General features: G+C 41.4%; 1 protein-coding gene, 1 long non-coding RNA gene, 1 other non-coding gene and 1 pseudogene across 10 annotated transcripts in view; 2 read left to right on the forward strand and 2 right to left on the reverse strand.

Annotated features, from left to right (window-relative positions):
• Positions 1-22,612, forward strand: part of FHIT (fragile histidine triad diadenosine triphosphatase) — a 1,254,006-nt gene that overhangs the window by 684,349 nt on the left and 547,045 nt on the right. The gene's annotated exons all lie outside the window — the stretch shown is intronic.
• Positions 397-468, reverse strand: TRNAS-AGA. The gene has a single exon. It is a non-coding gene; the product is annotated as a tRNA-Ser (tRNA).
• On the reverse strand, positions 442-10,983 carry LOC116657107. The gene is made up of 3 exons (XR_004312084.1): positions 10,912-10,983; positions 8,622-8,626; positions 442-453 (listed from the first exon to the last, which is right to left on the reverse strand). It is a non-coding gene; the product is annotated as an uncharacterized LOC116657107 (long non-coding RNA).
• On the forward strand, positions 4,815-5,631 carry LOC102523040 (annotated as a pseudogene).

Below are 22,612 nucleotides of genomic sequence, written 5' to 3' on the forward strand. Positions count from 1 at the left end.
GGAATTTAATTTACTGTTTTGCGCATCGTGTCCCGATAAACTTTTTTGTCTTATGTGTGTGCCTGTGTATGTGACCATTTAATAGACAGTCATTCATCAACATTTATCAATTGACTGAATGTGTTTTGAGCACTAGGGGATATGAAATTACAATACCAATTTTTCAGATAGTCAATAGGGTACCTAAAATTCATAATAAGTGCAGAATAAATGTTGGCTTTTGTTATGGTAATAGTTACTACAAGTATCTAATAATAATAAGCACTTACTATGTGACAGGCTCTACCAGTTAACACTTAGGAAGTTGATGGTTATTGCTTTGTTACCAGTGAGGAAATTGAGGCTTAGGAAGGCAAAGATGGCCATCTTTATTTTTTTTATAACTTTTTTTTTTAATGGAGATACTGGGGATTGAACCCAGGATCTCGTGCATTCTAAGCATGTGCTCTTCCACTGAGCTCTATCCCCCACCCTCAAGATGGTTATCTCTACTTGTAGACAGAAAAACTCAGTCTTGCCCAGGCTTTCTCTACCCTGTCGGTGTTTTCTGGGGTGGGTGAGCGTTGGGGGACCGTTCTCTGCACTGTGGGACGTTTCGCACCATCCTTGGCCTTTATTTGCTGAGTACCAGTAGCACCCTTTCAATTGTGACAGCCAAAAATATCTTTAAAAATTGCTAGGTGTCCCCAGGCAGCAGGAGGGTAGGGGAAACAAAAGCACAAAATTGAACCCAGATGGAAACCACTGGTCAAGCTTGCTTGAAGGGAAAAAAGAAATACACTGCAAGATCTGTGTGACTGCCACCCCCTGAAGCCTGGATGTCCTTTTGTCACTCTCACTCAGAAATCGGGTTTCACGGTGGCTCCTGCTGCCTTCTGTTGCTTTCTGAGTCAGATACCAGGAAGACCTCTGTCATGTAACTGTGCCCTCCCGAATGGGAGCCTGGGAAAGTGAGTTCATTTCTCTGGCTTGGTGAGTTGAGACCCATAATATTGGCAACTGGCTGGGGAGATGGGACCCACAATATTGGCAACTCCTCAGATATTTAGGCTTTTGTTTGGGCTATGTACAGTCTGGTTTCGGGACTTAACTTGCATTCAACACGTCCAAAGCCTGTTGTTCCTTAAGTGTTCCTGTAAGCCAAGCATGGTGGCAACTACTAAGAATTCAGAAGACAGACATGGTCCTAGCTCTTATGGAGCCTACCATCTCCTTAGAGACAAAATAACAATGTGATGTAAGTGCAATGACAGAGCAACCAAGAGCTCTCTGTGTAAATCGAGTGGAAGGAGTATCAGCCGGGGCTTAGGGAATGTATCCACAGGACATGACTTTAAACCTTGTCCTAAAGAATGAATGATTTTTTCCCCCCAAGTCAGGAAGGGAGAGGGTCTCAGCACCTGCCAAAACATATAGTTGGTGGCCTGAAATGATAAATTCTCATTTTTATAGGATACAGTTTTCAAGTGTCTTTTAGTTGTTAGGTTTTGAATAGCCTCTTCAGACTTACATCTGAGATTTTGAATTCTTTTCACAGTTCTGATGGCTTACCATGTGTTGACAGTCTTTTTGTTCCCTGGGCTGTCTTATTTCATTGCCACAGAGTTTTCGGTGCTGCCAAGGGAGTGCTAAGTTATATAAGGCTCCCTTTTTCAAAGGGAGGGTTAACAACTTAGATTAGAGACATGCAGGTGTTGAAGAAAACTTAGCACCTAGGTGAGCCCCTCTCTCTTTGATATAATCAGAACAAATCTTTATTGAAGGGGACCTTATTTTTCTTGTTTATATATTTTTTTATTGAAGTACAGTCAGTTTGCAGTGTTGTGCCAGTGTCTTGTGCACAGCACGATGCTTCAGTCATACGTGAACATACATGTAGCCCCACTTTCATATGTTTTTCATTATAGATTACTTAAGATACTGAATATAGTTTTCTGTGCTGTACGGTATGAACTTACTGTTTATCTATTTTATATATATTAGTATCTGCAAATCTCGAACTCCCAATTTATCCCTTCCCTCCCCTTTCCCCTCCAGTATCCATAAGTTTGTTTCCTATGTCTGTGAGTCCGTTCCTGGCACTTTACTTTTTAATTGGTGTATCAGGCTATTGGAAGATAATTTTAATTCATGACAATTGATGGTATGTATATTCTTCTTGTGTGGCAGGGCTATTCCACACACATTTTCAGGTATAACTCTCTTATAGGATTCAACACCACCAAATAGATCTATGGGCATAACCCTTGATCCTCATTACCTGAGAGTTTATGTTACAAACTTGTCTCCTTGCTCCTCTTTTCAGCCCTGCATTTGTTTTGCTACTAAGGAAAGCTTGGGAATGCCTGACCACAGTGGCCTAGGAAAAGATGTGTGTTTTCCTTCTAGTGAATGGCACTGGATGGTTCTCAGGAAAGGAGCTAAACAAACGCTGTATAATTCAAGATTTGTTGAAGGGAAATCCAAGTGCCACCAACTCCTGAGATAATTTTAACAACCAGCACTCTTGGAGCTGCACGAAGACAAACCTTCTAATCACTTTTTCCTTTGTCTCACTCTTCCACTACAAGCCTGCTTTTTCACACGAGTCATTTCAGTACTTCTTGTTCTGTCTTTGTCTACCTGGGCTTTTCTTTTCAGAGGAAGTAAGTACCACTTGAGGAAGATGGGGCCTGTGGGCTCCCATTATCCTCTCTGTAGGCTAGGAGGTACAGCTTTATATGCTTCAGCAGAGAACCAGTGAGAACCTTTGTGTGGTACTCTAGAATCTCTGTCACATAAGGATTGCATTCTGGGCACGTCTGTATCACTGCGAAAAGGTGGTTCTTGAAAGTAGACGCTTGATCCAAGTGTCAGTATGAGAGTGGGTAAAGTCTCAGACAGTTGGCTGCAGCAGCATTCTTTTCATTCTACAAACATTGATTGAGCATCTAGTATGTGCCATGCTCTGTGTTTATTGATGAAGATACAGTGGCTGATGTTCTCCATCCTCAAGGAACTAAAAATCTGTTATGTTCCATTTTGGGACTATTTCTAGCTCTCAGTGCAATGCCAGTTTTAATACCAGTAAAATACTGTATTTCCTAAACCAGCATCAGGCTTTCTGCTCTGAAACTTAGATGATTTGAAAACAGGTGTCTGTGAGAAGTCTAGTGCATATGGTTGCAGTCCTAGGTTTTCAAAAAGTGAGTAGAATAAATCACTTGTAGAAAATAAAGCTTATTTTCCTCTACCTCAGCCCAGAGAGAAACCAGGCAGTTCTGAGAATGTGTCTCTTTGAGGGACACTACCTGCCAGATCTCATTAGTTTTACAGAAGATAGTAGCTAACCCTAAAGTTTATGACACTAGCTGTCACCACCCCAAAAAGTGAGAGAGTTGAGTGGCAGCCACGGTGGAGTCCAACCCACCAGACTCTTGACTTTGGAATTTCCATCACGGTTGACTTCTGCCACCCACACGCTCCTTGGAAAACTTCCTCCCCGTTTTGCAAGTGACTGCAGGTTATTCTTAGATTTAGACAGGAAAACAAAAACGGTGAGTGACAAGACCAGATGCACTTTACCTCGGTTATGAATACAGTCTGATCGGGTGTCTGTGGGATTTTCTTTCTTCTTTTTAAACCCTTCTTTAAGTAGAATGCAAGATGATAAGGATCGGGAGATGGCAGGGAGGGGGAAACAATAGCCCCTTAATAAGACTCTTAGTAATCAGGCAGGCATTTGTGTCTTGCGTTAGGGTTGTGAAAGTGACAGACTGACCATTCTGAAGGCTGCCATCAGTGCAGATTGGCGTGTTTCTAATTACACGCGGAATGAAAGGCTTCAGAGAAGAAATGACCCAGAACACTCAACCGTTTAAGTATCTGATTGAGGCAAGGAAGCCTTGTAAAAAGCAAACTGCAAGATTGCGCTTGTCCACATTTTTTTTTTTTTAAACTCATTCAGAATCAACTCTTCTTCTCAAGCTTTTGTCACTTTTTTTTCTGTCCAACTACTTTTGTACCCGAGTTTGGAATGTTCATGTCTGAACTAACAAGTCACAGTGGAAAACAGACAGCACAGTCAGAGGACTGAATGGGAGGGATTTTAGTAAAGGGCCTATTTCTGAGGTATGGGCAAGCTTAAGGGCACTTCGAGGAATGGGGAAGCACCAGGGATGGGCACTGGCAGGAAACTGGTCCCTTCCCTAACCTTGGAGGGACAAGTGTGTTGCCAGAGGCATCCAAGAGCTGACCCTCTCCAAGGGGGCAAACGGGTTATTGAAGCACAGCAAGAATGGAAGCGAGTAATTACCCCATGTACTCTCCCTCCTTGGCCAACGAGATCGCTGATGCTTCTCATTTGCTACACTTAAGCAGAAATCAAGGGATACACGAGTCTGGTAGGTAACTAGAAAATAACGCTCTGAGACACAGATTGGGAAGAGCAGAGAATGGATCTGGGAGGCAAATAGCAGCACAGCTGCTTTCGTTGATATAAAACCAATATGGAGATCGCATGTATATCAGCAGGTAACTTGCGTTTCACCTGCAAGTATAGAACCAAGGAGTTCACTACAGATGCACTGTAGGCAAGGAGAAAACAACCATTGTCATTGTACAGCAAATGTCTTCCCTCGTAGATGAATCCTTCAAATCCTGGCCCATCAGCGCTTGCGGACCTGGTGCCTCCAGGGGCAGATGGACCACAGGAATGAGCGAGCTGGGCCAGGTGCAAGGTGACAGTGAGTGCTGGGTCTGTTACGAACCCTGAGCGATTGCTGTCTCTAAAGGCAGCGGTCACTGTGCAGCACCTTGGAATTGAACCCTGACATTTGAATTCTCATTTTCTTTTTAACTAAAGGAGTAGTGTACCTGAATTTTTCTTTAAGCATCTCATTTTTAAATGTGGACAGCTAATTCAATTTGGTGTTTTTACAGACCTCAAGCTTAGGCTAACAAACTCCTCTCATTGGGTCCTGATGGCCCCTAAGTTCCTTGGTCTTTTGAACTCCCCTTTCTTCTGTTCCAAAGGCAGTGGCCGGAGGCCAAAGCTGGGAGGTGAGCCAGTCACCTTGAGCCGGGGATGCGCTGTGGTCCGAGCAGTGGCAGCAGGGTGGTGGGAGTGCAGACTGAGCAAATACAGAGTACTGGGGTGCTCCTCGTTCCTCCTGCTCTGATCCACTCCTGTACCAGGGTCTAGTCAGTCCTGTGTCTGCTTCATTCCTGAATAGGCCCAAGATTCCATCCGAACAGCCTTCCTACACAGCAGCTTCCTACTCCAGGTGGCCAGAAGGGAGTTCCAGGCCAGTGTTGTCTCCCAGGACATTAACACAGTAACCAAGTTTACTGGTGCTGGGGCTGCCACAGTTGGGATGACTGGTTCAGGGGCCAGCATTGGAATAGTGTTTGGCAGCTTGGTCATTGGTTATGGCAGGAACCCGTCTCTGAAGCAGCAGCTCTTCTTCTGTGCCATTCTGGGCTTGGCCCTGTCTGAGGCCATGGGGCTGTTCTGTTTGATGGTTACCTTCCTCATCCTCTTCGCCATGTGAGGCTCCATGGAGGTCACCTACCCATCCCTGCTGCTTTGACTCCAGGCCATGCTCAGCGCTGGAGTGTGCTAAGCTTTACCATTAAACACAACATTTGTCTTTAAAAAAAAAAAATTACTTCATGTGGGAAGATCCCCTGCCCCCCGTGCACCAAACACGTGTGGGGTCCTGCTGTGCTCTTGCAGCATCTCTTGCTCTGGGTTCCTGCCTCTGTGTGCATGCTGCTCCCCTCGCGCCCCCGCCTCCCAGCCTCTTGCCTTTGCTGACAGGCAGATCTCTTTACCTCTTCCTCCAATCCTGAGGGCCACCCACCCAAGGTGATTGTTTCTAACAGACTTTTTCTGGAGGTGTGGCGGTAACAGAGGATCATTCCCTGACAAAGCAGGACTGTACTTCTGGTGCCAAGTCTGAGGCCACAGACTTGGCCACTCTCTTCCCTGGAGCTTCCCTCAAGCTCTTTCCTTCCTTCTCAGGGCTCAGGCCACGGTCAGAGTCCTCCAGCCTCTGCTTCCTATTCCAGTGCCTCTTCCAGCTCCTCTCTTCTCCAGGTCCCTGAGGTGTCCTGTCCCCTCCCATCCCCAACTATATTACAGGCCTTGAGACAACCCCCAGATTCCTTTGCTGTCTATTCGAACTGCTGTCACAGACTTTTTGTTGCAGTGTTTCCTACTTGAAGGCTAAGCACTTAGATAACCAGAAGACCCACTGAAACAAGCAATCCAACTGAACAGAACATTTATTTTTCACCCTGATTGCTGCCACCCTCCTAGGGCAACTAGCTGAGTCTGCTGACTTAACATAGTGCAAAAAAAAAAAAAAAAGACAAGTGCACCTTTTTCTTCCTCTTCTGGTAACCTAACCGCTTTAGTTCCTTCCTGAATGCAGGAAGCAGGAGAGTATTCTGAATTTAGAAACAGGGTTTACTTCCAAAGAAATGTCAAACTCTGTAAAGTTTGGTAATAGGGAGCAGCAGGGGCAGCTTGCCAAGCTGAGATACACAAAAATTTTTCTTTAGTAGAAGGCATGGGAAATCTAAAAAAAAAGAAAAATATTTATGTTATCATGACTGATGAGATAGGGATACACAAGCTTTTCTTTTACAAGCCACAGAAATCTAAAAAAAAAAAGTACCTGATGAGACAGGGACTGGTTTCAAGGCTAAAAGGTGGTTAGCATCGCCCACATCACCCATACAGCTGTTGTAAATAGTGTCCTACTTTGTATTTTTTTGTTTATTACAGGCTAGAGGGAAATAAATTACCACCTCATTGTCAGCCAATAATCATTTTCCAAGAAAAGGTAATTTCTCCTCTGAAAGGCAGTATTCAAACCGCTCACCTTTTTGATTGCTCCATTGTGTGTGTGACTGTTAGACTGCCTACTGACCACGAAGTAGGTGTTTCTTTTTCCCAGATCCCAGGTGAAACCCTTCCAGAGTGGGGGGTGAGGCAGAAGATATGTGATCAGATTGCGGTTTGCATCCTGGCCTTCTGATGGTGGTCACTGTGGGAGACGCTGAACGTCACAGGAAGTTAATACTCTCAATGTGTCTTATCTCTTTGAACTTAACTTTGTGGGCACTACTCTGTCTTTACAAAATATTGGAAGGTACCACTTCTTCCATCCTGAGGCTTAGGTAAGAATGAGAGAAAATCGCATATTCACTTTACACTAGGGAAAAAAACAGATCTTTCCTCAAAAACCCTTAAAGTTAATAAACTAGATACTATAACAAGACAAAATATTTCTTAAGATGTAATTAAAATGCTTTAAGATATACTTTAACTTTTAGGTGGTTTATTTAGTTCCTAGTTAGCAAATAGTTCCTGTAAGGATTAGAAAGCTGACAGAAAAGTGCATTGTATTTTAAAAGGGACTGCTTGTCTGAACTCAAATAGATACGTTAGCATTAGCTTTCAAAATACACAGTTAAGCATAGTATTTACTTTTCAGAATATGACAAAATTTTGTTCTTATGAGATAGCCTTTCCCTATTCTAATCCATCGTATTTTAAAAATTATGTGTGTACATACATATACAAATGCTTTTATTATTTGTATTTTTACAAATAATGACAAGCCTTTTCTTGTCACACATCTAGATTTTATTGTTTTTTCCCTCAAAACATAGATTTTGTTTCCACCTATGTGGTATGCAAATAATGTTTTTATTTGGCCCCTGTTAAATAAAATAGATGAATTCCAGGTACCTTACTCCTCCCATGTAACTTGAGTTATTGATTCATATAGTAACCTTCATGTTTTCTAACATGTCAGCTGTGTAATTTACTAAACATCTCTCTAGATTTCAGACAAAAATTACAAATACATAACTGGTACGTTATAAAATGCTCAGATTGCTCTACAAGAACAGGTTTATTTCTCATTTGGGGTGGGGGAGTGCTAGCAGTTAAGTGAGTGACCCTGTTCCCCATATGGTTAAATGGACGAAAATCTGCATTTCTTTGAAAATCTTCCAATTAACGTTAATTAACTGTCACACTTGATGTGCAGGAGCTGACTTGCCATTCGTGGATTACACCCTTGGTTTTCACTTGCTCATTTGGTTAGTTTCTTTGCTGCCTGTAATTTTGCTTAGAATGTAGACACTTGCAGTTTCATTGCTTTGTGTTTTCCTTTCCATTCCTTCCCTTAGCAGTAACCTCCCAGATTTAGAGGGGAGCGGCTGTAGAAGCTTTTACTCAAAAGAAAATTGGGTATCAGTTTCACGTTTCAACCAGTCACATTTTCCTGTCCCTCACTGCTGGAAGAGGTAGAGCGCTCACTGGCTGTCAATTCTATATAGTGAGGACTTCGAAAGTCTGTACGTGTAGTTCTATGAAAATGTGCCACTCGGAGATTTTGTGGCAGGAGCATAATTGAAGAGCCCAGCTGCTGTTTTGGATCCATCATTGCATCAAACTGAGGCCACACTTCTGTAGCCAACGAACGAATGCAGGTGAGCTAGTGGTGCAGACCCACACCTGTGGTAAGCGATGTTCCTTTATTGGAAGGTGGCTCAGGGGCGTCTTCTGTGCCCCCCAAGCCTTTCTTGGAATTACCTTGGCGCCCAGGACTCTTCCTACCCACATCTCCTACCTTCTGCCACTTCTTCAAAGGACTCAGACCTGCTTTGTGTTCTGGAAGCCAGCTCTCCCTGCCGGCTCCTCTTCCTTCCCTCTGCCCCCCAGTACATCTCTTGCATGTCAGTGTCTGCTGGGTAGAGAACCTGAACGAACCCAAATAGCAAACTAAGCTCTGCCACTAAACTAACATTAAAGGTTCGTTTCTTTTCTGCAGTTGAAGTTACTCTTTGAACATTTTGAGTGGACAGGGTACTATCTTCACGGTAAATAATTTGTTTATCCATGTGATTCATTTCCTATGTCCTTACATTGTAGTGGTGGCCATAACCCATAGAGAAGTTGTTTCATTGCTGCCCTGGTACATTTTTATATGATTCTACGGGAGAATGAAGGGAGAAAGAGGGAGAGAGAAAGAGAGAAACAATACTTTCTGCCTTCTCCCCAAATTAAACCCAAGCATGAGAGAATGTTTTCATTTTTCATAGTGATATTTTAAATGTTCTGGAGAAAAAGTGGAAGTTCTCTTTATTAGTCTACATCCTAGAATTTAATCTTTTTTCTCATGTAAAAAATATATTGAGGTGAAGTTCATATAAAATTTATCATTTTGAAATGAACAATTCACTTGTGTTTAGTGCATTCACGGTGTTGTGCCAACTTATTTCCATCATTCCAAAGTAAAACCCCTTACCCATCAAGTAGTTCCCCCTTCTTCCTTCCCCTTGTCCTTGGTAACCACTACTCTCTGCTCTGTCTCTGAGTTCATCTATTCTGGATATGTCATATAAATGGAATCATGTCTGTCTTCTGTCACTTAGTACCTGTAATTTAATCTTGTGTTTATTTCCTAATCAAAAATGTCCTTGGCTATAATGATCACTTCACCCTGTACAAAAGTGATTTTTTTTCCCATCACCATCTTCTTTCAAAGCATTAGAAGAATCTTCATTGTATTTTTTTTCCCTATTGTCACTTCCTTACAAACTCTTTGCCAGAGAGCAAGGCTCTTTGCCCACATCACATAGCTGCTTTCTCTAGATCCCTATTATCAGAGTGACAGAGAGCGTACGTGGTGACCAGGAACTTTGTATAATCTGTAGTGGCTGTCAGAACACATAAATTGTTAATTTTCTGATGGAATAAACAGGTATTTCAAGTTCCAAGGGACTTAACCAGATATCAAAAAGAAGGTCACACTACGAATAGCAGAGGTAGACTGGACTGGTTTTAAAGACTGACTTGGCTTGGCCACTTACTGAGTGTGTAGTTGTGCACTACACCTTAGGTCATTGTCTGTAAATGTGGCTAATGGTGGGACTAATCACTTGGGGGTAGTTGTGAAAAAATGAAATGGGGTATTGGCCCCAATTAGTGTGATACCTGATGAGTAGTAAGCTCTGTGTTAGCTGCTCTATATGTTACCTGTTGGTGTGGGTGTGATGTGGTGTGGTATGGTTTGTGGTTGTGGTGTTGTACCAAGTCCAAATGCATTCTGCTCACCCTACAACGGGAGATGAGGTGTTGAGGCAAGGAATAATAACTTTATTTGAAAAACCAGCAGACGAAGAAGATGGGGGACTCATGTCCTAGAGAACTATCTCACCCAAGTCAGAATTTAGGCTCCTTTTATACTAAAAAGGGGAGGCAGGGTGTGGCTGATTGTTGCAAACTCCTTGGTGTTGGAACTTAAGTTTTTGCAGCTGTCCTCATAGGTCAGGTCATGATGTTCCTGTAAACCTTCAACAAGGCAGATGTTATTCTCTATTCAGCAACATTTTATCTCTATATGAATGGAAAAGTGATATACCCCTAAAGATCAGAGCCTTGAGAATGGGCTCTCCTGTATGTTTCAGGTTATTGGCAACATTCTTTTACAAACGGTGCAGAACCAGCATGACTGAGCATGGGAAACAGAGCACAGGGTGAGAGCCAAAGGAACACATCTAGTATAGAGTCAGATTTGTCCTTCCCTGTTACAGCGTGGTGTGCGGATATGGTGTGATGTCCTGTGTGGTGGTTGTGTATCAGCTGTTGTGGAGCTGAGTTATTTACTACCATAGGATGCACATCTCTGAGGTTAATGTCTTTATAAGGATAGGATAAATTCTAAACATTGACAACCTTCTGAGCAAAGTATACTAACTGCCCAAGCTGGAGAAAAGGACCACAGATGATTCCAAAATTCTACTGTAAATAAATGTGAATTCACAATTTTGATACCTTTTTTTTTTTTTTTTTTTGGTGAAACTAAGCAAATGAAGCTACTTGATCTACATTCTAACTGAAACTGGCACTTGATCTTGGGGTGAATTGCTTTTCTAACTGCTATTCAACTTAACAAATGTACCTGTTTGCCATTTAGCCCCCAGTTCCCTCTTCTTCTTTGTTTAAATGCTTTTCTCTGTATTCAGAGCACAGATGAGTCTTGTGATGGCTCTCTGCCTGCTCATATATGCATTACCTTCCTCTTCCTCCGAGGCTTCACTCATTCACTTTTGCCTCTTGACATCTTGTATCTTTCTCTTTGATTACAAAAGCACATAGATTCCTCTTCCTTTTTATGGGAGGAAACATAGCAAATGGTTAAAAGTGAGGGCTCTGGATTCTACTTTTAATCCACACTGCCTAAAAGCTGGGTCCTAACCTCTGACAGCCTCAGTGTTTTCATCTGTAAAATGGGGAGGCAGTTATGCTGAGGACTTACTGAGATAAACCATGTGAAACACTTAGGACGGTTCCCCATTTATGGTAATTATTGTCTAAGAATAATAATCATGATGATGTGGCTCCTAGTTTCTTTTACCTTGTAGAAATTAATCTCACAAGACAATACTTACTGTCAGATCATCCTCTTGGCTCAGACCTTTCTACTGGATTCTACTTCTGCCTTTTCAACTGCTCTCTGAATAGTTCCACGCCATTGTTCTCCTGTGACCTGAAATGTGACTTCTCCCAACATCAGATTCTTTTTTGACCCTCTCCATCTCTGTTGTCTTTTTGTATCACCCAACTTTAGGTTCATGCAGTGATCTTTGAATACTTCTGAATGCCTCTCCCCCCCCCCTCATTTCTAAAATAACCAAGTCTTATACATTCTTACCTTACAACCCCTTTGTCTTCTGTTTACTTCCATTTCTATGTCCGCAGTCACAGACCAAACCTCAGACACCACCCTTCAGGACACAGTACAGTTTTTTAAGTGGCGTCAGCGGTGGCGGTGGCCGTGATGTTGATAGAAGCTGCACAGCTAAAGTTTATTGAGCTCTTTGTGCCAGGAACTCTAAGCATACACAACATGTATCACCTCACCTAATCATCACAACAGCCCCCTGACAGGGGCACTATTTCCTCCGCTGGAGATGAAAAAACAGAGGCTCAGAGATACTAAATGACCCGTGGCAGGCTAAGGTACTTACAGTTTGTAGCCTAAGGATTTGAACCCAACCAGTGTGACTCAGACACCTCTGTGCTTAGTGGTTGTCCACTGCTGCCTGAGCCTTACTCCTTCATTGTCTCAATGCTCTCCCAGCTTGCACTCCCAGCCCTCTTGAGTTTGGCCACCCCTGCTGCCAGATGACTATGGTATTCATAGGTGTTACTCCTTGACTGAAAGGATTGGGTGTTGGGAGGTAGGAAATGTTATCCACACTTAAGTGGGCCTATAAATATACTGAAATTGCATGCAGACTGAGTTGATTTATTTCTCAAAAGGAAGCTAAGAGCTGTAACTTGGATAATGTCTCCAAAGCTCCTTGAGCTGGCATTCAGAGCTGTCTCCAGACACTCTCTTGTTAGTGTCCTCTGGCCCTTCTCCCAGTGTTGCCATTCCTACACCTCACCCAGTCTGACCAGTCCATTCCCTGTTTCACCTGACTGTACACATCCCTCCCGCACCTTCCCTCCTGAAGCTTTGCTTACACACTCTTAGTGTCCTAAGAGACCCTTTCCCCCTCCTCATTTTCTCCCCTATGCCTTCTCCAAAGTTTACCCTCAGTCCCACCCCCTTTTGATATCTTCTCAGACGACTTCAAGCTGGTAATTAGAGAACTTTCCTCCACTCACCACAGAACACAAAACAGGGGTGGCCGTCTTGGAGGCCCTCAGGAGCCAGGCAAGAAGCATGGAGTGAAGCTGGCCAATGGTTGCTGTGTGGGGTTAAGAGCCCACTGTTGCCAGAAGGTCCGGTTTTTCAAGAGGTGATGAAAATTTGGATATTTAAGTGCAGTCTCCTGAATTTTTAAGTTGATAGTTAATTTAAGTTAAAAAAATTATATGGAGGGAAACAAAATTTGTGTGGGGCAGCCATTGGGTTTTGACTTCTGTTAAGGAGTATGTTGTCCATATTCATCAATTAGAAGTTGCTTCTACTGTCTGCTAGAAGGAATTACCTACCTGATCAGAGTTTCCAAAGTTGTTTGGAAGAAGCTGATGCTCGGTCCTTTTGTAAAACTGTCTTTTCCCATAACAATTAGTGCAGAAAATATGGGCATAGTAGAATCATAGTAAATACTAAGTAATCAAAATAGTCACTGTAAGAAATTAATCATAAATGGTACTACCTTGTTTGGGTGCCACCTTCTGTCGCAAACAGTGATTAGAATTTTTTTAAAAAACAGTCAGTAAAGGTGGCAACAACGAGTTTAATAAGCATTTGGCTTAAAACACACTTATTTCAGAACTTATTATAGTGAATTATCAGGGAGCCTTTCAACTACAAGTATTTTGTGAAGAGTGAAAGTTCTCTAGCTGGAGAAAATTGGGCTGAGTGCTTTTCTTGTTTTTAATACTAGAAATTGAGGTTTGAAATTAAGCTTTTCTAAAAAAAATTGAATATCCATATATTGTTGCTCAGGTAAACAAATTATTTTCATTTGGCAGTTTTGAAGCAAGTAAGTGAATCAAATTAGAAGCTGATAACTTGTAATTACATTGATTTTCATTTTCCTTCTTGGGTGTTCTTCAAAGTGACAGTGCTTAGAGCAAATGTCACTTTATCAACAACAGCTTTGCAGCACCCTAATTGCAGCAGACAGATAAACGGTGAGGACATGTGAGAAGTGTTCTCAGTGGAGCAGATGAAAGGCTCTGTCAACCCTGAGGGATGGTCGGCCATCCCACTTGCCCCTGAGGCCCCAAGAACTTGTGTGGTGCTTGACTTAGAAAAAAATACAGAGATGATGCTGGTGGGGGTATACATAGGACCCTAAGAAAATGGAAGGTGGCAATCAGTCAAACAAGCAGGGTTTCTTCTGACCGGTGTATTACAGGCTAGGGAATAAATAATGAAAGAAATGACTACTTAAAATGTGTTTACTTAAGTGGACAATTGCTTAAAATATGGTTGCTTGGTAAAGACCTTATAGACTGTACTTGGCACATAAATGTGATACTTACATTGAGGGCTAATGAATTTGCTCACAGGTGGAGGGATGGGTCGCCTGTGGCCATGCCTCTCTTGTTTGCATTGGACAAGTCGGATCCAGAAGGAAAAATACTCTCGTAGCCTTTTAAAATTTGCCAGGCCAGACACTCGTTTTAGAAGCTGTTAGGTAGTCGTAATTTGGAAATTATAAGCAGAAAGCCTGTGTGTGAGGACAGATGACAGTATGAGGAATTGTAGACAGAATGTCCCCTCAGGTGTTACTGAAGCAAGATGCCTCACCATGTACTTTCTATCTCCATTTTGATAGTGAGTCTCCAAAGGGACCATTGCCCAAAACTTGCTGTAAATATTGGATAGAGTGTCAAGTCTAAAACTGTAACATGGGTCAGAATTACCTGGAAGGCTTATAAAGTCCCAGGCAGTTGGGCCCCAGCCCCAGAGTTTGTGATGCAGTAGGTCTGGATAGGGCCCGAGGATGTGCATTTCTAACATGCTCCCAAGTGACACTGATACTTCTGGTCTAGGGACCACACTTTGTCAACCACTTACAGAGAAACCAAGTTAGTGAATGCAAATGAATTACTAAATCTAGCCCCTATACTGTTGCAGCAAAGCGTGTTACAGCTCAGTTGTGACAGCAACCTGGGTCCAGGCGGGAGACCAAGTAGCACTCGGACAGTTGGAGAACTCAGGTTTATTATGCCAGCGGGCCCAGAGGAGTTAACACTCCAAGCTCTGAACCCTGTCTGCAGGTTTACACAGGCTTTTATAGGCTGCCTGGCTATACTTTGCAACATCATATGCAAATAAGGTGTAACAAAGGTGACTAATTAGAAACGAGCTTTGTAGAAATGAACCAATCAGAAGTGAGAAATGGACCAATCAGGAGTGAGCTCCATGCAAATGAGGCACTGCAAATGGACCAATCAGGAGTCAGCTTAGGGAACCAACAAGAATCCTAGGGGCAAGTTCCGGCCTCCCAGAAGCAAGTTACTTCAGAATTAAAAAGCGAGGTAATGCCGCCAGGCCAGGGAACCAAACGGCGCTGGCAGGAGAGCAGTGTCGCTGCCTGGGGGCCCTGCCGTCTTTTTTATGGGGCTTCCCACCTCAATACAAGGATGCTGCCAATCCAGGGCAATGGAAATTAAGGTGATTCTCAGTTAGGAACTTCCTGCCACACAAAGAACAGCAGGCTGACTGAAAGCAGCCAGAGTGATGCTGGGGGAAAGGTGGGCTTTGTGTTCAGAGAGTGTGGGTTCTTGGAAGGAATATCTTCTACTTCCTAGCTTTGTGACTGTAGGCGAGTTACTGAGCCCCCTGTGCCTCCTCATCTGTTAAATGCAGATGACAGTAGTCCCTATAACATGAAATTTGAGTGGGGAGGGGGAATTCCATGAGAGGAAGCAGGAAAAAGTTTTAGCCCAAAAGCAGGCCTGTGGTGAGAACTGTAGCAATACATGAAGATGTCGTAGTGTGCCAAAGGAAAGTAATTATGTATGAATGCGTGTATGTCTTAGTCTCTTCAGGCTGCTGTTACAAGATATCAGACTAGGTAAATTATAAGCAAGAGAGATTTATATCTCACAGTTCAGGAGGCTTGAAGTCTGAGATCAAGATGGCAGCATGGTTGGGGAGGGCCCTCCTAGTGGTCACAAACTTCTCACTGTGTCCTCACAAGGTAGAAGGGTCTCAGGAGCTCCATGGGATCCCCTTTATAAGGGCACTAATCCCATTCATGAGGACTCCACAGTCATAACACGATCACCTCTCAAAGGCTCCGTTTTCTAACATCATAATGGTTGTGCAGAGCCCCATGTGTGAATTTGGGGGCAGGGAAACACATTCAGACCATAGCAATATACACAGGAGAGATAGAAAGGCATTGCTTGTCCTCTCAGATCCAGGTGTCTGGTTTGGAGCTACTTAGCCTTGGAGACTTGCCTTGTGCATAAAGCTACCTGACGTACAATTAAGGTGAGTTCTTTGTCCTATCAATACCGTTTACTGTGCTTATTTAGGGGTTCATCGCAAATGTGGTGAGGAATATTTCACCTGAGATTGTTACAGGTGCATGGTGTGTCAGTGAATGCTGTAGTCGCAGCACTGGTGGCAACAGTGATGCTGTTTGAGAGTTGTATGGAGGCAGAAATGGAGAGGGGGAAGAAACAGGGGTCGAGAAATAGAGGTGGAGAAGAGAGAGGGCAGAGACAGGTAGGTGAGAGAACTGGAAATTCAGGGCTATTGCTGTATAACAATGCTTTCGATGTAAGAAACTCAGTCTTTCTAAGAATTCTGTTAATCCTAATCTGTGTGCAACCATTTATACCATAACCACTTAGGTGCTTACTGGGTGTGAGGTGCTGTCTGCTCGTATTTTGATTAATTCAGTAAGTTCTGAGCATGTTTCTTAGGGAGTATAATAGAAGCGGAGGTGAACAAAGCATAGTGTCTGCCCACAAGGAGAATGCAGACAAGTAAGAGAAATTGAAGGGTAAGATATCCTTAGGAAAAGGAGGGAAAGGAACAATATTACCAAGTATGGACTTTCTAGAACAGAATCCTGGTTAGAATCCTGCCTTCAGTGATAACAAGCCACGAGGTCCTGGACATGTTGCTTGACCTTTGCTTTGGTTCTGCTTTAATGGGCTGTTGATGCATGTAAAGCACTCAGCGTGGGCCATTGATTGCCTGGGAAATGGAGTTGGCCCTTCATTAATGAGGTAATGGGCTGGATGGTTTATTGGGTACTATTCTTCTGCAGGTAGAGGACTGGATTTTTGGTGGGTGGTTTTCAGCTATGTGCACTGTGGGTGTAGCAGCATGTAGAACAGAGACATTACTGGGAGATGAGGCCAGACGTGGAGTGTGAGGTCACGCCAGCCTGAAGAAAGATTGCGACTTTTACTAAAATGTGCATGACCTTGTCCTCTGGGTGTACGCAAGAGCTGGCATTGTAGTCAGCGGTTTCTATTGAAACAAAAAAGGGTATAGGAAGGGGAACACGGGAGTGGTCTACTAACCATGGATGCTTTTATAGGCACTGTCAGGTGAGGTTGCCCTTGAATAGTTACCGCCCTGTCACTACTATTGAATTGTTTTATGGTGGATTCTACGTCCTTGAATCTCTCAAATGTACTGGCAGAAAGGTGGTTCCTCATCCACAGACAGCTCACGCATTGACGGTTGTAGATCCTTGGGTTCAGATCATGGCTATTTGGTGATAATCAAATGATAGGAAGGTAGAGGAGCAAGAAGAAGGTATGGAAGGTGGGAATCTTCTGGAGGCAGAAGAGACCAGTGAACGTGGTATCTGGAGCCACGCTGCCTGGACTTAAAGTCTTGGCTTTGCTACACACTCGCTCTGTGCTTCCAGCCGTTCCTTGCTCCACGCTTGTGTTCCATATGGAACGTATCATCGACTTAATGTGTGTATAGCTCTCAGAGTTAGCACTGGAGGGTTGGTTAGTTATTTCTGTTTCATGTGTGGAAGGATTTTCCCAACTTACGGCAGGTTCCCAAGGGCACTGAAGAAATGCAAGGTTGACTTCTTAGAGTAATACTGTAAAATCATATTATATGAATATTTAGCTCACAGGAATTGTACTCCATGTGCCATTAGGATAACCAACTTAAATGTTATATATAATCATGCATATGACTGTCCAGACTTGCTGTCTTTTTCTTTTAGTCTTCTGCATCTTTAGCTCTAATTTGTAGCAATAATTAAATACTATAAGCTTTTTCATGGGCTGCTTTTTGTTTACTGTGCCCTGTAGTATATATTTATACTGTGTGTACATAATATAGAATTGTATACACAAAGCTATTTATCTTGTATTTTGTGGGTGATTTGAGGCATTGTCAAAAGTTATTGAGGACTTGGGAGCTTTATCCAGCATGGATACCTCTCCACCATGGATGGTTGGCTGGTGGTCACCAAACTGCTGCCTTGTATCCTTCATCGGCTGGGGTAGATTCTTACTAGTTCTGTTGCATCTTAAATTGTAGAGTTAATTAGAGGTCAGTATTGGACACCAGGGTTAGGCAAGGTGATAGGTGTATAGGAAATGTTACTTTGCATGAATTTTTTTCTCTTTTGAATTGTACTAAGAGTCTGTTCTTATCTGTTCCTTTTTCCTTGCTATAGTAATAGGGTTTTGCTTAGAAGGCTGTGTCCATTACTGAGTGATTACAACAAGATGAACATGTTTAAAAGCTGCATGGAGTAGAAAAAGGGAAATGCATTGAGCATAATGTTAGACTCCTGACAACAGGTTTTCATTTAAAGTTTTTTTTTTTTTTTTGCCTAGTACAGAAATGCCTTCTAGCTTTGTTCCTCTCTCACACAGTGTTTGTCCTAAAGGATTGTGTGTACGTGGGGAATAACAAGTTTATTTCATTTTGTGTACAGATGTGTATCTCTTGAGTGTACTGAGTAGTTGCCATGGTTCGAAGTAGTGGTTTGGATTTTTTTTTTTAACATCTTATAATTATGTTCCATAGTGATTCAAAATGGAGCTAGCCCTTGGCAGTTTTTATGTAAGTGAAAGCCTGATTCATTGTTGAGTTCTTTGTCAGTTCCTACTATGACATCAGAATGCAAGGGTGAAATGTTGGTCCTTTTCTCTTTTCCAAGTTAGAAGATCAAGATACTTTCTGGAATATTTAATTCATATTTTTAAGATAAAAATAACATCATACACAGCACAAGTTCTGAACCAGATGAAGACTATTTTGGGTCACTTCTTTTTATTCAATGAAGACTAGTATTTTATGAAATAATTGATTTGAAAATTCAGAGGCAAAGAAGTGACAATACTTACATGATGTTTATTTTCTCAGTTACTGTTTTAGATTATTGCATTCCATTAATAAGAATTTAGACACCACTTTCAAAGTGCAAGCATTATCTTCTGCAATTAAAGCATTGATACTTGACATTTTCTTTTGCTGGTAATGTTAATAAAGACTTAGGACAAAGAAAGTTGTAACAGGTGGATGCAGCATGTTGTCAGATATTAAAATCCTTTAATGGTAGAAAATGCTGAGAGATACTGCTTCCTAATCTATGTACATACATGTACACCCATGACTAGGCAGTACATGGTAATGAAATGACAAAACAAGAATGGGACTAATAATCTGTTAGGTTTGAACTACTGTGTATTTGCTTTTTTTGTTGTTGTTGCTTTGTTTTTTTAATTTTTTTTGAAGTATAGTCAGTTACATTGTATCAAATTCTGATGTACAGAATAATGTCTCAGTAATGTGTGTGTATATGTATATATATATATATACACACACATGTTCATTTTCATATTCTTTTTCATTAAAGGTTATTGTAAGATATTGACTATAGTTCCCTGTGCTATATAGAAGAAATTTGTTTATCTATTTTTATATATAGTGGTTAACCTTTGCAAATCTCAAACTCCCAAATTTATCCCATCCCACCTGCTTTTTTCCTGGTAACCATAAGATTGTTTACCATGTTTGTGAGTCTGTTCCTGTTTTGTAGATGAGTTCGTTAGTGTCCTCTTTTTTCTTCCTTTTTTTAAGATTCCACATATGAGTGATATCATATGGTATTTTTCTTTTCTCTTTCTGGCTTACTTCACTTAGAATGATGAACTCCAGGTCCATCCATATTGCTGCAAATGGCATTATTTTATTCTTTTTTATAACTGAGTAGTATTCCATTGTATAAATATACCACAACTTCTTTCTCCAGTCATCTGTCAATGGACATTTAGGTTGCTTACATGTCTTGGCTGTTGTAAATAGTGCTGCTGTGAACATTGGGGTACATATATCTTTTCAAATTACCTCTGGATATATGCCCAGGAGTAGGATTGCTGGATCACATGGTATGTCTGTTTTTAGTTTTTTCAAGAATCTCCATACTGTTTTCCATAATGGCTGCACCAAGCTACATTCCTTTCAGTAGTGTAGGACAGTTCCCTTTTCTCCACACCCTCTGCAGCATTTGTTGTTGGTGGACTTTTTAATGAAGGCCATTCTGACCAGTGTGAGGTGATATCTCATTATAGTTTTGCTGTGTATTTCTCTTACAGTTAGCAGTATTGAGCATTTTTTCATGTGCCTGTTGGCCATTTGTGTGTCTTCGTTGGAGAATTGCTTTTTTAAGTCTTCTGCCCATTTTTGGATTGGGTTATTTGTTTTTTGTTTTTTTTTTTCTTATTAAGTTGTATGAGCTATTGATGTATTCTGAAAATTAAACCTCTGTCAGTCTGATCATTTGCAAATATTTTCTCCCATTCTGTAAGTTGTTGTTTTGTTTTACTTATGATTTCCTTTGCTGTGCAAAAGCTTATAAGTTTAATTAGGTCCCATTTGTTTATTTTTGTTTTTATTTCTATTGCCTGGGTTGCTTTTCCTTTTTGTAGCATATGTGAAAGAAAAGTGCATTACCACACCCTTGCATGGGCACAGAGATACCAGACTCTCAAATTGTAATTGGATTCTCTCAAAGACAAGGAACAACTTAATGCCACTTAATTCCACTTCATGCCATCATTTCTGTTGTAAACTCTATCTTTAAGAATTATTAAAGTCATTATTATTAAGTAGATAATGGTACCTATAGAAGTAAAAAAAAAAAAAACTTTCTCTAAAGTTATAAGGTAATTTTGACATTTTTCCAGGGTTTTTTTTTTTTTTTTCCATTTTTTAGGTTTGTAAAGATGGTCACACTTTGCTTTCTAGTAATTAATGTCTTTTTGACAGCAAGAAACTTGATCCAATAATACTTAAATGTTGATGGTAGATTAAAAGTAAAATTACCCTATCAATTAGGGAGACTAGATCAATAATGATTGAACAAATAGCAAAATACCCCATGTTGAAAAATATTTTTATTAATAGATATACCTTTTCACTTTCTAATTGTAACAGTGCCTTTGTTAAACTTGAAATCTATGAGTGGTCAGAGGAATTTTTTCCCCCCAGCAGCTCATGTCCATACAAATTGTTAAGTCCCTGAATAATCAAGGTAGGTGATAGTGATCAGACATTCCTTTAGGATCCTATTTTTCAATCTTAGCATTATTGACATTCTGGGCTGGATTATTCTTTGTTTGACAGGGGATTTTCCTGTACATTGTAGGATGTTTAGCAGCATTTCTGATCTCTACCCATAGATGCCAGTAGCACCCTCAACTAAAAATGTCAGTAGGCAATGCCAAATATCCCTAAGGGGTGAGGGAGGAGCAAAATTGCCCCCTGGTTGAGAACAGCTGCTCTAGAGATTTGGGATAGGAATACCTAATTCAAGTTTCCAGTCATGTATGTTTTATTAGTAATCACAATCATGACTGGAAAATCATTAAGCCCTTTATAAAATGAGATCTCACTCAGTGGTCATAGCTAAAATAAGCTATATCACTTTGGCCCCATCGAAGCTTTAGGAATTCACTGGAAAGTAAGCATGAAAGAGATACCCTAGTCCCAGCCTACTTTTCTATCGGTATGCATTCTTATTACCCTGTTTTCAGTGCCAGTTCATTTTAGTAATACAATTCAAATGCTTTAGAATTGCAGCAGATAACAGCCTACCCACTAAGTAGAGTTCATTTCTTCCCAGTGAATGAAGATGTGAAAGGAGAAATGTCACTCTAGATGCTTGTGTATTGCGGATTTTGATGACAAAGTAACTGTGACATCAGCAAGAGGTCGCTGGAAGGTAAAGGTGGTGTAGCAGAGAGTGGAGGGATCATCTGGGATGATGATTGCTAACAGTAGCTAGAGGTCTGATTTCTCCTTCTCTGCCTAATTCCAAATGTGTCTTGTGCTTGGTGCGCTTGCCATTTAGAAATCTGGACTAGACCAGATACTGCATTTGGTATGTTGTATACAGTTCTTTTTGGCTGATGAGAGGCCCATTGGAGTCAGAGTATCCCAGAATGATTTCTAAGTGAGGAGAAAAAAAACTCTGATTAGGTTATTGGTGTTCCATCAGAGAAGAGTACAGACACTAGATTGGAGCTGTTAATAGTGGCACAGTTGTTTACTTAACAGAAAAAGAAGAGCAGTGATATTTAGAGGGTAAAGTTTTCATGTAGGCAAATAGGCATTTTAAAAATTGTATCAGTATTATCTGTATTACTGATTTGTAGAATATTTTCTGGTCTCTCTTGGAATATACCTGGATTGTGATTAGGGATGATAGTGAAAACTTTATTTAACTCTGAGTGCTTGGGGGAGAGTACCTCTTTCATGCTTATTTTTAAATGGCACATGGAAAGACATGGGTAACCTCTGAGGTGTGTTTTCGATATTTGGCAGTTTTATATTGATTCTAAAAGAAGGTCCTGGGCCAAATAAGGCTCCTATGTGGCCACCATTCGCCAGAGAGACATCACTGTTCCAGGCACTGCAATTTTTTCTCCTCCAGGAAGCCAGTTCTAAGTAACCAGTGTTGGCAGTCGAGCCCAAATCCATTGGCTGTTCTTGTTTTAAACCCTGGTCAAGGTAACTAGTCAGGAAATGTTACTCCAGATCAGAACAGTCCAGTAGATCTGTATTGGTATTGTCCAGTATGGTAGCAATTAAGCCACATGTAGCTATTGAGAACTTGAATGAAATTTTTCACT

Source organism: Camelus ferus, chromosome 17, assembly GCF_009834535.1.
Source record: "Camelus ferus isolate YT-003-E chromosome 17, BCGSAC_Cfer_1.0, whole genome shotgun sequence".
Classification (NCBI taxonomy): domain Eukaryota; kingdom Metazoa; phylum Chordata; class Mammalia; order Artiodactyla; family Camelidae; genus Camelus; species Camelus ferus.